Source organism: Astyanax mexicanus, chromosome 21, assembly GCF_023375975.1.
Source record: "Astyanax mexicanus isolate ESR-SI-001 chromosome 21, AstMex3_surface, whole genome shotgun sequence".
Lineage (NCBI taxonomy): Eukaryota > Metazoa > Chordata > Actinopteri > Characiformes > Acestrorhamphidae > Astyanax > Astyanax mexicanus.
Genome location: NC_064428.1, coordinates 13,616,769 through 13,631,738, shown reverse-complemented (window position 1 = coordinate 13,631,738; position 14,970 = coordinate 13,616,769). Strand labels below are relative to the sequence as shown.

General features: G+C 42.3%; 1 long non-coding RNA gene across 1 annotated transcript; it reads left to right on the top strand.

Moving 5' to 3' along the window:
* Nucleotides 1-10,740: 10,740 nt before the first annotated feature.
* On the top strand, nt 10,741-13,773 carry LOC125785955 (uncharacterized). The gene is made up of 3 exons (XR_007428224.1): nt 10,741-10,833; nt 11,204-11,400; nt 13,357-13,773. It is a non-coding gene; the product is annotated as an uncharacterized LOC125785955 (long non-coding RNA).
* Nucleotides 13,774-14,970: the final 1,197 nt, after the last annotated feature.

The following is a 14,970-nucleotide window of genomic DNA, read 5'->3' as shown; positions in this document are numbered from 1 at the left end:
TCTGTTGCTGTTTAGCAGCTTTTTCCAGTTGTGGTTTGTTCTGGAGAGAAATTGAGGTTTTCAAACTCATCTTTTTAGGCCTTTTCTTTTTTAAATGAACAAATTTCAACTTATTTAGTATGGAGCTAAATGGGTGTCAAAACTACGCAAATAAAGAAAACGTATTCTGTAAATATTATACTGCTTGCAAACAAACACAACACATTTTACAAACACAAAACTCGACTATCTTAAACACATATTTATGTAACCTTCACATAAGTATTTACAGCTGTTTTCTAATACATTGCTCTTAAAAAACAAATATTACTTGGTTTAACAAATGAATAAAACATGATTTTCAAACATTGCTGTGTCATGATTCACATTTGTAAATCATGTGACTTTTGGCACACCTTTTGCACAGCAGAGTCGCAAACTCGTGTCGAGATTTTCCAACAAATGCATTGCCCCAGAACAGCAGGTGGTGCTGTGGCGCATCGACTGACGCCGACTATTGGAGCTGGCGTGTCAGCGTGGCCGCCATATAGGCAACAATGAACCCCCAGTGCATTCATTTACACTAAAAATCATATATTTACTACCATCACATTTTGTGTTTGTCAAACATAATATACATAATATTTACAGAATACGCTTTCTTTATTCGCGTAGTTTTGGAACCAATTTAGCTCCATTATATAGCGCCTTTCTAGAAACCCAACAATTGACACGTTTTACACGCAACCATTCACACTCAGCATTCATCCATATACCAGTTAGAAGCGGCAGCCAATAGCACACAGCAACCTCTCAACCAGAAACCACCATCCACATCGAAGACTGCATCCGGCACCAGTTAGAAGCACAGCGTACTCTCAACTGGAAACCACCGCCCCCCCTGGAGGACTGCATTCGGCACCAGTTCAAAGCGGCAGCCAATAGCGCACAACGTACTCTAAACCGGAAACCACAGCCCCCCCCTGGAAGACTGCATTCGGCACCAGTTAGAAGCGGCAGCCAACAGCGCACAGTTGTGTGGGGCGGTATGACGATAAATATCGCGGGGATGATAGAAAAGTGTCTATCCTGCTACTTACCTTCTATCCTCCCTATCAATCGTTTCTACAGTAACTTCATCAATTATTCATGCAAATATATAAAGTGGGCTACGATGAAATGTATAGGCGTGGTCACTTTGCATAAACACAGTTTATATAAGTGATAATAAAGTAATCTTCAAAAAAAAAGCTTCATAATGTGGTTTTTCGACACATTATTAGACAGACACTTTGAAAAATGTTAATTGAGTTTATGTTGATAACTCAATTTAAATACCTGTATGATTTAGAAAAAATGAGCTACTGCATCTACCTCATGTCACGTCCTGGTCTTGTCTAATGTCTGTGCATGACCTGTGCCCCTCTGTGTCTCCTGTCAGTAGTTTTCCACCACCTGTTTCTCATTTGTAGCTCCGCCCCTTCCCAGGTGTTTCCAATTCTAGTGTGTGTCCTGTTTGTTAAACAGATCCCCTGTGCCACTTTGTCTCCGTCGGTCTTTGCACTAACCTCTGTTGTTTTGTCGTTCTCGTGTTCTCTAGCCTAGCCCTCGTTTTCTTAGCCTTAGCCTTTGTCCTTTGTTTATCTTCTTGTTTATTTCTAGTTCCCTGTTTATTTCCATTGTTTTCTCCCTTGCCCTGCTTAGTTTAGTTTTCCTAGTCTTGTTTAGCTTCTTGTTTATTTCCTTGTATATATTTATCCCTGCCCAGTTTAGTTTTGTATTTATTCAGTCCCTCGTTTGTTCTTTGTTTATTTACTCCCTGTTTGTTTATCATTAGTACTTCTTGTTTTGTTTAGTTTATGTTCTCTAGTCTTACTGGTTTGTTTTTGGTTTTTGGTTATTTGTTTATCTAGTTTCATTTATTTGGTTCACTCCCTTGTTCCTTGTATATATCTCCCTGTTCCGTGTTTAAGTGTTTACTTGTTTCTTGTTTCTTTGTTTATTTATATTTATTTATTAAATTATTCATTTCGCCATACCTGCACTTGCGTCCGTCTCCTCGTCTCCCTGCCTGAGTATTCCTGACACCTCATCTGTTTTCATTTGATACATATATATATTAGTAATTCTCATTTGTGAAAGTTTAGTTTAATTTCACTTTGAAATAAAGTTGGAAAAAAAGTAAGCAACGATATTATTTTCTCATATTTTTTGAAGAATAACTGAAAACATACTCAAATGTGGTATATCATGATATATATCCTTATTGTGATATAAAAAATTCCATATCGTGATATATGATTTTTCCCATATCGCCCAGCACTAGTGCACAGCGTACTCTCAACCGGAAACCACCGGAGTACAGCGATCTGAGGGATCGGAGATACAAGGGTTCAGCTTCGGATTGTGCTCTTATCCTGCGCCTACACACTAAAGCTCCTCCCAGTTAAAAGTAAAAAATAAACGTTTTTAAATGTAGTATTTTTTTAAATATACCTTGCTTACAGGAACGAAATATATCGTGATATGTATCGAAACGTCACCTAGCTACTGTCCCCTATGCTTACAATGATTGTTTGGCCACTTTATTCGAAATATTTACTCAATTACAAACCTTGTGCTTCCTCTCACCATGGCCACTTTATTGGAAACACTTTCTTATACTGTACCTTGTGCTTCCACTTAAACGTTGGCTACTTTATTTGTTTATTAGTTTTTCCCAGTAGAAAGCACTAACCTTAAAGCAACTCTATACAGCACTGGAAATGGGTACCACTTTAAAATAAGACTACCTTTATAAAGGGTTTATAAATAATTTACAATTAGTTTATTAATGGTTACTAATTAGGTTGTAAATACCTTAAAAATCATTAATAATCAGTTATAACACATACTGTACGTAGAAAGGGCAACAATATAGATAGCTGTGGGTTCACTATTTGGCAAACAACAGGTCACCATTACCCTTTCTACGTATGTGTTATAACTGATTATTAATGATTTTTAAGGCATTTACAACCTAATTAGTAACCATTAATAAACTAATTGTAAACCATTAATAAACCCTTTATAAAGGTAGTCTTATTTTAAAGTGGTACCCAAAAATGAGAGAGCACTAAAAATGATGAGTTTCTTTAATTTTACCAAATGGAAAACCTCTGGAATATAATCAAGAGGAAGATGGATTGAATTGAATTTTTGCACCAGGAGTAAAGCAGCACAAAGTTATCCAAAAGCAGTGTGTAAGACTGGTGGAGGAGGAGAACATGATGCCAAGATGCATGAAAAAACTGTGATTAAAAACCAGGGTTATTCCACCAAATATAGATTTTTTTCTGAACTCTTAAAACTTAAAACTAAAACTTAAACTTAAAACTTAATTATTTGCATTATTAGAGGTCTGAAAGCTCATTTCTCATTTTCTACAAATAAATGCTCTAAATGACAATATATTTTTTTGTGATTTGGGAGAAAAGTTGTCTGTAGTTTATAGAATAAAACAACAATGTTCATTTTACTCAAACATAAACCTATAAATAGCAAAATCAGAGAAACTGATCATTTTAAGGAGGGTTCTCTTGCGTTTCTGGTGCTATAAATAAGTACTTATCATATGGCTCAGCCTGAAGTTCTGCATTATTAATAATAAAGCAGAGTTATCACACCTGACTCAGTATTACAGTATTAGAGGCAGCGCTGGATCAGGTGTGTTGGTTTAACAGTAAAGCATGCAGGGCTGATGGGGTTCAGGATTGAGGGACTGTACTGATGTAGCAGATTTGGATTGAGAGCAAGTTAGCAATCAGTTCCTATTTAAAGAGGAATTAAGTCTTATCAGCTCTGAAGGATCTGATCAGGAATACTCAGCAGTTGGTCTGGCAGGTGCACTATTTCTGATTACAGGCTTTATTTATTTATCCAACGCCAAATTAATTTACTGTCTAATTCCCCTTCTATACGCATTCTAACTCTTTTAACTCTTCTACATCTTCTATCTCCTATAACCCTTCAACATCTTCTATCTCTTCCTCCTCTTCTACCTCTCTTTTACTCTTTTAACTCTTCTACATCTTTTATCTCCTATAACCCTTCAACATCTCCTATCTCTTCTTCCTCTTCTACCTCTTTTTACTCTTTTAACTCTTCTACATCTTTTATCTCCTATAACCCTTCAACATCTTCTATCTCTTCGTCCTCTTCTATCTCTTTTTAACTCTTTTAACTCTTCTGCATCTTTTATCTCCTATAACCCTTCAACATCTTCTATCTCTTCGTCCTCTTCTATCTCTTTTTAACTCTTTTAACTCTTCTACATCTTTTATCTCCTATAACCCTTCAACATCTTCTATCTCTTCGTCCTCTTCTACCTCTTTTTACTCTTTTAACTCTTCTACATCTTTTATCTCCTATAACCCTTCAACATCTTCTATCTCTTCGTCCTCTTCTATCTCTTTTTAACTCTTTTAACTCTTCTACATCTTTTATCTCCTATAACCCTTCAACATCTTCTATCTCTTCGTCCTCTTCTATCTCTTTTTAACTCTTTTAACTCTTCTACATCTTTTATCTCCTATAACCCTTCAACATCTTCTATCTCTTCGTCCTCTTCTACCTCTTTTTACTCTTTTACATCTTTTGTCTCATATACCCTTCAACATATTCTATCTCTTCTTCCTCTTCTTACTCTTTTAACTCTTCTACATCTTTTATCTCCTATAACCCTTCAACATCTTCTATCTCTTCGTCCTCTTCTATCTCTTTTTAACTCTTTTAACTCTTCTGCATCTTTTATCTCCTATAACCCTTCAACATCTTCTATCTCTTCGTCCTCTTCTATCTCTTTTTAACTCTTTTAACTCTTCTACATCTTTTATCTCCTATAACCCTTCAACATCTTCTATCTCTTCGTCCTCTTCTACCTCTTTTTACTCTTTTAACTCTTCTACATCTTTTATCTCCTATAACCCTTCAACATCTTCTATCTCTTCGTCCTCTTCTATCTCTTTTTAACTCTTTTAACTCTTCTACATCTTTTATCTCCTATAACCCTTCAACATCTTCTATCTCTTCGTCCTCTTCTATCTCTTTTTAACTCTTTTAACTCTTCTACATCTTTTATCTCCTATAACCCTTCAACATCTTCTATCTCTTCGTCCTCTTCTACCTCTTTTTACTCTTTTACATCTTTTGTCTCATATACCCTTCAACATATTCTATCTCTTCTTCCTCTTCTTACTCTTTTAACTCTTCTACATCTTTTATCTCCTATAACCCTTCAACATCTTCTATCTCTTTTTTTACTCTTTTAACTCTTCTAAAACTACTGTCTTCTAGCTCTACTATCTTCTAACTTTTCTAACTGTACTATGTTTTCTAACTCCTCTATCTCTTCTACAGCTTCTACCTCTTCTAACTTTTCTACCTCTTCTATCTCTTTTATCTCTTCTACCTCTTCTAACTTTTCTACCTCTTCTATCTCTTTTATCTCTTCTACCTCCTCTAACTGTTCTACCTCTTCTATCTCTTCTACCTCTTCTAACGTTTCTACCTCTTCTAACTTTTCTACCTCTTCTATCCCTTTTATCTCTTCTACAGCTTCTACCTCTTCTACCTCTTTTCTCTTCTACCTCTTCTAACTTTTCTACCTCTTCTATCTCTTTTATCTCTTCTACTGCTTCTGTCCCTTTTAACTCTTTTATCTATTCTACCTCTTCTACAGCTTCTACCTCTTCTACAGTTTCTACCTGTTCTATCTCTTTTATCTCTTCTACAGCTTCTACCTCTTCTACAGCTTTTACCTCTTCTACAGCTTTTACCTCTTCTACCTCTTCTACAGCTTTTACCTCTTTTACAGCTTCTACCTCTTCTAACTTTTCTACCTCTTCTAAATCTTCTATCTCTTTTGTCTCTTCTACCTCTTCCAACTCCTCCGAGATTAGCAGTTTTAACTTTCAGCTTTCATTTAGCTTTTCAAAAAGTTCATTTAACTTTTAGCTTTCATTGTTTCAAAAGTCTTTATATCACTTTATTTAACCTTCATACACATAAGAACACAATGGTGCCCACATTACTTAACTGTACTCAACTGTACCAAGCTTTACTTAACTGTACTCAACTTTACTCAACGGTATTTAACTGTTCTTAACTCTACTCAATGGTACTGAACTGTTATCAACTCTACTCGACTGTGGTCAACTTTACTCAACTGTACTCATCTATCCTCAACTGTACTCAAATTTACACAACTGTACTCAACTCTACTTGTCTGTACTCAACTCAGAGTACCCAACTCCGAGTATGTGTCTTAGATATTTGAATGTACTCAACTATTACTTTTTTAATCTATAATGCACACTACATACTCAAAACATGGTCAATATGAATAGTTGCAACACAATCATCATTTTTGGTTGAATTACCCAAAAAATGTAACTGACATCATTCAGTCCTGCTGTTCTTTAGCATCTGATTATTCAAAGCCAATTTCAGACGGTCGACACAATAATTCTTATTGGACTCATCCTATCTCTCAGGTAACACCAAGAAGCAGAACACAGAAAGAAAATATGAAATTATAATATTAATATTTTAATATATTAAAAAGCCGGGGATGAAGTTACATAATGTTTTATTATCTGAGAACAAACACATGTATGTTTTTCATTACGAACATTATCTGTTAGTTAAGAGTGTGGCCTGATGAAATCTGGCACCCTGCTGATCTGAAATCAGCTGCTTTTCCCCAGAGTACTGATCGACCGTGGGATGTAGATGGAAACCCAGACAGAGGAAACAGCTGGAGATGTAGCAGCGAAAATTACAGTGACTTTCCTTTCCTGAAATCTTCACTCAACTGAGACTCTACACTGAAAAAATTATACATAAAATTTACTTAAAAACCTTTTCGCAACTTTCTGCATTTGCTTTTTTTTAAGTACATTTAATTTTAGAAGTAACTTCAACATTACATACAGTAAATAAGTGAACTGAACTTCAGTCAATCCTTTCTTTTAGTAAACTTTACTTCATTTATTTTTACTGAATCAATTCTTTCTTTTATTAAACTTTACTTAATTTATTTTTACTGAATCAATCCTTTCTTTTAGTAAACTTTACTTCATTTATTTTTACTGAATCAATCCTTTCTTTTAGTAAACTTTACTTCATTTATTTTTACTGAATCAATCCTTTCTTTTAGTAAACTTTACTCCATTTATTTTTACTGAATCAATCCTTTCTTTTAGTAAACTTTACTTCATTTATTTTTACTGAATCAATCCTTTCTTTTAGTAAACTTTACTTCATTTATTTTTACTGAATCAATCCTTTCTTTTAATAAACTTTACTTCATTTATTTTTACTGAATCAATCCTTTCTTTTAGTAAACTTTACTTCATTTATCATTTAGAGTAAAAGAACTAGTAGCTTGGGCTGATTCCCATAGTATTGTTGACAACTTGGCTGTTGAAACAAGCAGCTTGGGCTGATTCCTACAGTATACTTGGCAACTAAGGTGTTAGAACTTGCAGATTGGGACAAATCCCATATTATACTTGGCAACCGGGGTGTTGGAACAAGCATCTTGTGCTGATTCCTATTTTATACTCTGTGTCCGGTTGTTGGAACTAGCAACTCAGGCTGATTCCCATTATATACTTGGCAACCGGGTTTTTTTGCACAAGCAGAACAACACAAATCCTATATTATACTCAGCAACCAGAGTGAAAGAACTAGTAGCTTGGGCTGATTGCTACAGTATACTTGGCAACTAAGGAGCTGGAACTGGAAGATTGGGACAAATCCCATATTTTACTCAACAACAGGGGTGTTGGAATGTTATGAAATTGTGTTGATTGAATACATCTTTGTTATTTGTTCAAAATCACCACTACCCCACAGTTATGCCAAGAAAAACCATGCAAAATGAGCTAAATGTTTATCTACAAGTTGCTGCTTGTACAATTTCCAACATTTCAGTCTCTCCCCCTTCAACAGATTGGATCCTGGTCTTGCGAGATTGAAAATAACTAAAGATGAAGATGAAGACTTTCCTGCAGCTCATTAGCCACGTATTAGCACAAATGTCACTCATATAGCATCAAGATTCAGCTTTAATTGGCCACATTAGCATGTTAGCATGAGGTTTACCTCTAAACACCTTGACATATTAGCACGTGCTGACAACATGTAATTTGTCTACTGTGTGGAGTGGCAGGCAGGCGCTAGTGAAGCCATTGCGCTAACGCTAACGCTAGGGCCTCGGGGAAGAGCCAGCAGGAAGCCCTGCTCGTGTCTGATCTGCTGTCCAGCTTTGATCAGGTCAGATCACAGCATCTGTTCCTGATCTGACCATGTGCTCCGGTACCGGACCGGCCGTGTTACAGAGCCCGCAGCTACAGCAGAGCGGGGTTCATTTATAACTAGATTGCAGTTCCTACAGAAACTGCGAGTGTGATTGCAGTGCTGGCTGGTATCTGCTGTGGTGTTGCTAAGGTGTTGCTAAGGTGTGGCTATGGTATCCGGGGTGGTTGCTAAGGTGTTGCTAAGTGGTTGCTAGGTGGTTGCTAAGGTGTTGCTAGGCGGTTGCTAAGGTGTTGCTATGGTATCTGGGGTGGTTGCTAAGGTGTTGCTAGGGTGTTGCTAGGCGGTTGCTAAGGTGTTGCTATGGTATCCAGGGTGGTTGCTAAGGTGTTGCTAGGTGGTTGCTAAGGTGTTGCTATGGTATCCGGGGTGGTTGCTAAGGTGTTGCTAGGTGGTTGCTAGGTGGTTGCTAGGGTGTTGCTAGGCGGTTGCTAAGGTGTTGCTATGGTATCCGGGGTGGTTGCTAAGGTGTTGCTAGGTGGTTGCTAGGGGGTTGCTAAGGTGTTGCTATGGTATCCGGGGTGGTTGCTAAGGTGTTGCTAGGTGGTTGCTAGGGTGTTGCTAGGCGGTTGCTAAGGTGTTGCTATGGTATCCGGGGTGGTTGCTAAGGTGTTGCTAGGTGGTTGCTAGGTGGTTGCTAGGGTGTTGCTAGGCGGTTGCTAAGGTGTTGCTATGGTATCCAGGGTGGTTGCTAAGGTGTTGCTAGGTGGTTGCTAAGGTGTTGCTAGGCGGTTGCTAAGGTGTTGCTATGGTATCCGGGGTGGTTGCTAAGGTGTTGCTAGGTGGTTGCTAGGTGGTTGCTAGGGTGTTGCTAGGCGGTTGCTAAGGTGTTGCTATGGTATCCGGGGTGGTTGCTAAGGTGTTGCTAGGTGGTTGCTAGGTGGTTGCTAGGGTGTTGCTAGGCGGTTGCTAAGGTGTTGCTATGGTATCCGGGGTGGTTGCTAAGGTGTTGCTAGGTGGTTGCTAGGGGGTTGCTAGGCGGTTGCTAAGGTGTTGCTATGGTATCCGGGGTGGTTGCTAAGGTGTTGCTAGGTGGTTGCTAGGCGGTTGCTAAGGTGTTGCTAGGCGGTTGCTAAGGTGTTGCTATGGTATCCGGGGAGGTTGCTAAGGTGTTGCTAGGTGGTTGCTAGGTGGTTGCTAAGGTGTTGCTAGGTGGTTGCTAAGGTGTTGCTATGGTATCTGTGGTGGTTGCTATGGTGTTTCTAGGTGGTTGCTAGGTGATTTATATGCATAAATTAGATTAAATGGTGTTTGCACGTTGCTACGCAACGTGCAAATACATCAATCAGCTATGCACGCTAGGTTGCTCTGGCCGTTCGGGGGTGTCCAAACTTTTGACCCGTGGCTCCATTACACACAGTACTGGGGGGGCCGGGGTGTCCAAACTTTTGACCCATGGCTCCATTACACACAGTACTGGGGGGCCGGGGTGTCCAAACTTTTGACCCATGGCTCCATTACACACAGTACTGGGGGGCCGGGGTGTCCAAACTTTTGACCTAATGCTGTTTTATCCCATAGCTGCTCCATTACACACAGTACTGGAGTTCTAGCTACCTGTCCTTCGATCTAGCTGCCGTCCTCCGATTGGCCCCATTCATTCCAATGGGGCCACTTCGTACGACATTCGTACGAAATCCGTACGTCGTAACTTTTCGTAACGCATATTTTCGGAAAGAGCTCAATAAGTTCTACAGGTCCTCAATTGGTTTCATCTTAGTATTTCAAAAATTGCGACGTCCACGGGCGTGCAAAGTTCTGCCCATTCATTTTCAATGGGCAAAAAAACGCGTACTTACGAAGTTTTTACGAAAAACGTAAGTCCGATCGGAAAGCTGTATACAAGCCCACCATTCCCGATAAGGACGCACGTTTTCTCTTTTGAACGAAGTCGATATTTCGAAAACTGCGGCACTAGTTAACCGGACAAAAAACAGGTGGAATAATAATAATAACTAGATTGCAGTTCCTACAGAAACTGCGAGTGTGATTGCAGTGCTGGCTGGTATCTGCTGTGGTGTTGCTAAGGTGTTGCTAAGGTGTGGCTATGGTATCCGGGGTGGTTGCTAAGGTGTTGCTAAGTGGTTGCTAGGTGGTTGCTAAGGTGTTGCTAGGCGGTTGCTAAGGTGTTGCTATGGTATCTGGGGTGGTTGCTAAGGTGTTGCTAGGGTGTTGCTAGGCGGTTGCTAAGGTGTTGCTATGGTATCCAGGGTGGTTGCTAAGGTGTTGCTAGGTGGTTGCTAAGGTGTTGCTATGGTATCCGGGGTGGTTGCTAAGGTGTTGCTAGGTGGTTGCTAGGTGGTTGCTAGGGTGTTGCTAGGCGGTTGCTAAGGTGTTGCTATGGTATCCGGGGTGGTTGCTAAGGTGTTGCTAGGTGGTTGCTAGGGGGTTGCTAAGGTGTTGCTATGGTATCCGGGGTGGTTGCTAAGGTGTTGCTAGGTGGTTGCTAGGGTGTTGCTAGGCGGTTGCTAAGGTGTTGCTATGGTATCCGGGGTGGTTGCTAAGGTGTTGCTAGGTGGTTGCTAGGTGGTTGCTAGGGTGTTGCTAGGCGGTTGCTAAGGTGTTGCTATGGTATCCAGGGTGGTTGCTAAGGTGTTGCTAGGTGGTTGCTAAGGTGTTGCTAGGCGGTTGCTAAGGTGTTGCTATGGTATCCGGGGTGGTTGCTAAGGTGTTGCTAGGTGGTTGCTAGGTGGTTGCTAGGGTGTTGCTAGGCGGTTGCTAAGGTGTTGCTATGGTATCCGGGGTGGTTGCTAAGGTGTTGCTAGGTGGTTGCTAGGTGGTTGCTAGGGTGTTGCTAGGCGGTTGCTAAGGTGTTGCTATGGTATCCGGGGTGGTTGCTAAGGTGTTGCTAGGTGGTTGCTAGGGGGTTGCTAAGGTGTTGCTAGCCGGTTGCTAAGGTGTTGCTATGGTATCCGGGGTGGTTGCTAAGGTGTTGCTAGGTGGTTGCTAGGGTGTTGCTAGGCGGTTGCTAAGGTGTTGCTATGGTATCCGGGGTGGTTGCTAAGGTGTTGCTAGGTGGTTGCTAGGTGGTTGCTAGGGTGTTGCTAGGCGGTTGCTAAGGTGTTGCTATGGTATCCAGGGTGGTTGCTAAGGTGTTGCTAGGTGGTTGCTAGGTGGTTACTAAGGTGTTGCTAGGTGGTTGCTAAGGTGTTGCTATGGTATCCGGGGTGGTTGCTAAGGTGTTGCTAGGTGGTTGCTAGGTGGTTGCTAGGGTGTTGCTAGGCGGTTGCTAAGGTGTTGCTATGGTATCCGGGGTGGTTGCTAAGGTGTTGCTAGGTGGTTGCTAGGTGGTTGCTAGGGTGTTGCTAGGCGGTTGCTAAGGTGTTGCTATGGTATCCGGGGTGGTTGCCAAGGTGTTGCTAGGTGGTTGCTAGGTGGTTGCTAGGGTGTTGCTAGGCGGTTGCTAAGGTGTTGCTATGGTATCCGGGGTGGTTGCTATGGTGTTTCTAGGTGGTTGCTAGGTGATGTATATGCATCAATTAGATTAAATGGTGTTTGCACGTTGCTACGCAACGTGCAAATACATCAATCAGCTATGCACGCTAGGTTGCTCTGGCCGTTCGGGGGTGTCCAAACTTTTGACCCGTGGCTCCATTACACACAGTACTGGGGGGCCGGGGTGTCCAAACTTTTGACCCATGGCTCCATTACACACAGTACTGGGGGGGGGCCGGGGTGTCCAAACTTTTGACCTAACGCTGATTTATCCCATAGCTGCTCCATACACTCACAGTACTGGAGTTCTAGCTACCTGTCCTTCGATCTAGCTGCCGTCCTCCGATTGGCCCCATTCATTCCAATGGGGCCACTTCGTACGACATTCGTACGAAATCCGTACGTCGTAACTTTTCGTAACGCATATTTTCGGAAAGAGCTCAATAAGTTCTACAGGTCCTCAATTGGTTTCATCTTCGTATTTCAAAAATTGCGACGTCCACGGGCGTGCAAAGTTCTGCCCATTCATTTTCAATGGTCAAAAAAACGCGTACTTACGAAGTTTTTACGAAAAACGTAAGTCCGATCGGAAAGCTGTATACAAGCCCACCATTCCCGATATGGACGCACGTTTTCTCTTTTGAACGAAGTCGATATTTCGAAAACTGCGGCACTAGTTAACCGGACAAAAAACAGGTGGAACTAGATTGCAGTTCCTGCAGAAACTGCGAGTGTGATTGCAGTGCTGGCTGGTATCTGCTAAGGTGTTGCTAGGTGGTTGCTAAGGTGTTGCTAGGTGGTTGCTAAGGTGTTGCTATGGTATCTGGGGTGGTTGCTAAGGTGTTGCTAGGTGGTTGCTAGGTGGTTGCTAGGGTGTTGCTAGGCGGTTGCTAAGGTGTTGCTATGGTATCCGGGGTGGTTGCTAAGGTGTTGCTAGGTGGTTGCTAGGGTGTTGCTAGGCGGTTGCTAAGGTGTTGCTATGGTATCCAGGGTGGTTGCTAAGGTGTTGCTAGGTGGTTGCTAGGTTGTTGCTAGGGTGTTGCTAGGCGGTTGCTAAGGTGTTGCTATGGTATCCGGGGTGGTTGCTAAGGTGTTGCTAGGTGGTTGCTAGGTTGTTGCTAGGGTGTTGCTAGGCGGTTGCTAAGGTGTTGCTATGGTATCCGGGGTGGTTGCTAAGGTGTTGCTAGGTGGTTGCTAGGTGGATGCTAGGCGGTTGCTAAGGTGTTGCTATGGTATCCGGGGTGGTTGCTAAGGTGTTGCTAGGTGGTTGCTAAGGTGTTGCTAGGCGGTTGCTAAGGTGTTGCTAGGCGGTTGCTAAGGTGTTGCTATGGTATTTGGGGTGGTTGCTAAGGTGTTGCTAGGTGGTTGCTAGGTGGTTGCTAGGTGGTTGCTAAGGTGTTGCTAGGCGGTTGCTAAGGTGTTGCTATGGTATCCGGGGTGGTTGCTAAGGTGTTGCTAGGTGGTTGCTAGGTGGTTGCTAGGGTGTTGCTAGGCAGTTGCTAAGGTGTTTGCCATGGTATCTTGGGTGGTTGCTAAGGTGTTGCTAGGTGGTTGCTAGGGTGTTGCTAGGCGGTTGCTAAGGTGTTGCTATGGTATCCGGGGGGGTTGCTAAGGTGTTGCTAGGTGGTTGCTAGGTGGTTGCTAAGGTGTTGCTAGGCGGTTGCTAAGGTGTTGCTATGGTATCCGGGGTGGTTGCTAAGGTGTTGCTAGGTGGTTGCTAGGTGGTTGCTAGGGTGTTGCTAGGCGGTTGCTAAGGTGTTGCTATGGTATCCGGGGTGGTTGCTAAGGTGTTGCTAGGTGGTTGCTAGGTGGTTGCTAAGGTGTTGCTAGGCGGTTGCTAAGGTGTTGCTATGGTATCCAGGGTGGTTGCTAAGGTGTTGCTAGGGTGTTGCTAGGCGGTTGCTAAGGTGTTGCTATGTATCCGGGGTGGTTGCTAAGGTGTTGCTAGGTGGTTGCTAGGGTGTTGCTAGGCGGTTGCTAAGGTGTTGCTATGGTATCCGGGATGGTTGCTAAGGTGTTGCTAGGTGGTTGCTAGGTGGTTGCTAGGGTGTTGCTAGGCGGTTGCTAAGGTGTTGCTATGGTATCCGGGGTGGTTGCTAAGGTGTTGCTAGGTGGTTGCTAGGGTGTTGCTAGGCGGTTGCTAAGGTGTTGCTATGGTATCCGGGGTGGTTGCTATGGTGTTTCTAGGTGGTTGCTAGGTGATTTATATGCATAAATTAGATTAAATGGTGTTTGCACGTTGCTACGCAACGTGCAAATACATCAATCAGCTATGCACGCTAGGTTGCTCTGGCCGTTCGGGGGTGTCCAAACTTTTGACCTGTGGCTCCATTACACACAGTACTGGGGGGCCGGGGTGTCCAAACTTTTGACCCGTGGCTCCATTACACACAGTACTGGGGGGCCGGGGTGTCCAAACTTTTGACCTAATGCTGTTTTATCCCATAGCTGCTCCATACACTCACAGTACTGGAGTTCTAGCTACCTGTCCTTCGATCTAGCTGCCGTCCTCCGATTGGCCCCATTCATTCCAATGGGGCCACTTCGTACGACAATCGTACGAAATCCGTACGTCGTAACTTTTCGTAACGCATATTTTCGGAAAGAGCTCAATAAGTTCTACAGGTCCTCAATTGGTTTCATCTTCGTATCTCAAAAATTGCGACGTCCACGGGCGTGCAAAGTTCTGCCCATTCATTTTCAATGGGCAAAAAAACGCGTACTTACGAAGTTTTTACGAAAAACGTAAGTCCGATCGGAAAGCTGTATACAAGCCCACCATTCCCGATATGGACGCACGTTTTCTCTTTTGAACGAAGTCGATATTTCGAAAACTGCGGCACTAGTTAACCGGACAAAAAACAGGTGGAATAATAATAATAACTAGATTGCAGTTCCTGCAGAAACTGCGAGTGTGATTGCAGTGCTGGCTGGTATCTGCTAAGGTGTTGCTAGGTGGTTGCTAAGGTGTTGCTAGGTGGTTGCTAAGGTGTTGCTGTGGTATCCGGGGTGGTTGCTAAGATGTTGCTAGGTGGTTGCTAAGGTATTGCTAGGCGGTTGCTAAGGTGTTGCTATGGTATCCAGGATGGTTGCTAAGGTGTTGCTAGGTGGTTGCTAGGGTGTTGCTAGGCGGTTGCTAAGGTGTTGCTATGGTATCCGGGGTGGTTGCTAAGGTGTTGCTAGGTGGTTGCTAGG